At 51.9% G+C, this 2,578-nt stretch overlaps 1 protein-coding gene across 1 annotated transcript in view; it reads left to right on the forward strand.

Annotated features, from left to right (window-relative positions):
• CHC_T00000082001 (hypothetical protein) overlaps positions 1-2,578 on the forward strand; it is a 9,787-nt gene that overhangs the window by 1,338 nt on the left and 5,871 nt on the right. The gene's annotated exons all lie outside the window — the stretch shown is intronic.

A 2,578-nucleotide genomic window follows, 5' to 3' on the forward strand; every position in this document is an offset into this window, starting at 1 on the left:
TATATGTCTGGGTTGATCCCGCCCAACAGAGGGTGTGTCTTAACAGGCGCTTGTTTGCCCGTGCTTGCCCGTGTTTGCCCGTTTTTTGTTGAAGAAATTAAAAAAACATTTTGGACACGTGGGCAGCTGTACAAACTGCTTACACACTCTCTCTCTGCGCTCTGACAGTATTTGTCAGCCATAAATCTAGGGTTACAGTTACAGTATACATCGCGGCATTCCACTGTGTACGAGCCCGTCAACGTGGTCCGCGGTCTTGCTCTCGCCTTGGTGATCTTCTACTCCCGAGCAGTTCTTTCGATCTTTCTGTGTCTGCACCTGCACACATGCTCCAAATTCACACCACCGCCGCCGTCGTAATGATGCAAGCATTTTCTTACGCAAGAAGAGAGCTTTCAATAGCAGTTATTCGCATAATGCGCACCGCTTTACCCAAACCTTATCCACTCTTGCATTTATTCTGCGAACCTTCCTCACTAACAACGCTTCTCACGCCTTCCTTTACTGACTGATTTATTCTAACACTTCACCGACTCTACCGCTCCCAGATCAGCATGCGACACCCAAGCCACAATGATTCCCTTGACCGCCGTCGCCGCGGCCTCGCTCTTAAAGCAATGCTGGCAACATCACTTCTTCTCTCCACTTTGGGTCTACATTACGCAATATCCGAATTTCCGAGGCCCCGCCTGCTGATGAAACCAAAAGGCATGCGTCGTTATTGGAATTTTTCTAGAGCAAATCGTATGTTCAGCGATGATGAGTTTGCCCTGGCCTATCGGATGGGGAGGGAAACTTTTCATAAGCTGTTACAACTGGTTAATAATCGTTTATTCAAAAACGAGGAGATGGCAAAGCGTGCTGGACGGGAGACCGTATCACCTGAGGCTCGTCTGGGAATCCTTCTTCGCATTATGGCTGGTGAGTCCGTATACGGATGTATGGCACATTTTGAAGTCGGTAGAAGTACAGTGTATCAAGTTTTCAAAGAGACGCGCGATGTACTGAACGACGCTCTGAGGCTACCTGGACTTCCTGAAGATTTTAATGGTTTGAGGAAGGTTTCAGACGATTTCCAAACTTCCCGTTCCCCCTAACCCTTTTCCCGGCTGTGTTGGTGCATTAGACGGAATAGCGATCAAAATCAGGAAGCCAGCACCGCATGAGCACCCTGCGACGTATTACTGCAGGAAAGGGTTCTATGCTCTCCCGGTGCAAGCGGTTGTGGACTCAAACTATCGCTTCCTAGATTGTTCAGCGATATGCAGGGGTTCTACGCACGACTCTCTTGCTCACGCCGTGTCCGCTTTGGGAAGATATTTGGATGAAGGGAATCTGATGGTGCCATTTTGGATCGCGGGCGACGAAGCGTATGTTTGTTCTAACCATTTAATTGTTCCCATTCCTGGCTCGATTGCTACAGATACAGAAGATGCGTTTAACTTTTATCATTCTTCATTGCGCATACACGTGGAGCAAGCGTTCGGCATTTTAGTCAAGAAATTCAAGATTTTGAAGATGCTTGAATTCTCTGTTGCAGATTCTGCGAAAGTCATTGTTTTGGCGATGAAACTGCATAACTTTTGCGTAGAGCATGGGCAAAAGATAGTTAGTAGAGTGTCTATCAATCAGAAAAGGGTGCTTCAGGAGCACAACATGATCCTACTGAAACGAGGGAATGGTACAGCGAGGGGAAGCATGCATATGTCGATCTGGCTGGGCGAGTGGAGGCTAGCAGCAATACGGATGCTACGCAGAAGAGGAATCTTTTGGTTTCTATCATTAGAGATGGGCGGTTTGTCAGACCTGTGGCTGGGGAGCTTCCAGTCCCGGAATACTTCATGCAATTCGCCTAGCTAACATTCGTTTTCGTTTATGCTTTGGTTTTTTTTCAGTTGCCTCACTTCTTGCCTGGAAGTGAGGGGTGGTGGTGGGACATTTTTCTTTGCGTGAAGAGCTTTGGATTCCGATGCGGTCTCCTTTGTGGCGGCATCGACATGGCCGCCCCCTTCTTCGCCGCCCTGGCCGACTCGCCAGGCTTGGGCACTGACTTGCGCACCGTCGCCCGCCTGTGGCAAGCGATTCTCACAATTGACGACGACGATCTGGAGGACTTGGTTTGCTCCCGCCCGCGACCTCCGTCCATCGCCCACGTATCGTTTCATTTCATCGCCGAATTGGAAGCAGGAGAATCACGCGACATCCGGTGTGTGCCCAGCCGTGAGGGCGGTTCCCGTGCATCCCGAATGAGCTTTCGTGAGGGCGGTTCCCGCGTATCCCGAACGGGCTTTTGTACAAGATGTGGCGGTTGCACCAGGTGTTTCCTCGGCGCGACACATTCCTCCGCCGTCGCCACCACGATCTGGACCTCGCGCTGACCCACTGTCACACGCACCTGCGTAGATGAATCGCGTGACAACACGCTCGCCACAGCCGCCACGCCGGCGCCCTCCTGCACGACGGGCAGCTGACGCGGCGGCGGCGCCGCCGCCTCTACCGGCGCGTAATCCTCGTCGGCGATCTCCGAGCGCCACAGGGCGGCCTGGCGGAGGGTGCGGGCAATCTCGGCGAGAAGGTA

This window comes from Chondrus crispus, genomic scaffold (assembly GCF_000350225.1).
Source record: "Chondrus crispus Stackhouse genomic scaffold, scaffold_441, whole genome shotgun sequence".
Lineage (NCBI taxonomy): Eukaryota > Rhodophyta > Florideophyceae > Gigartinales > Gigartinaceae > Chondrus > Chondrus crispus.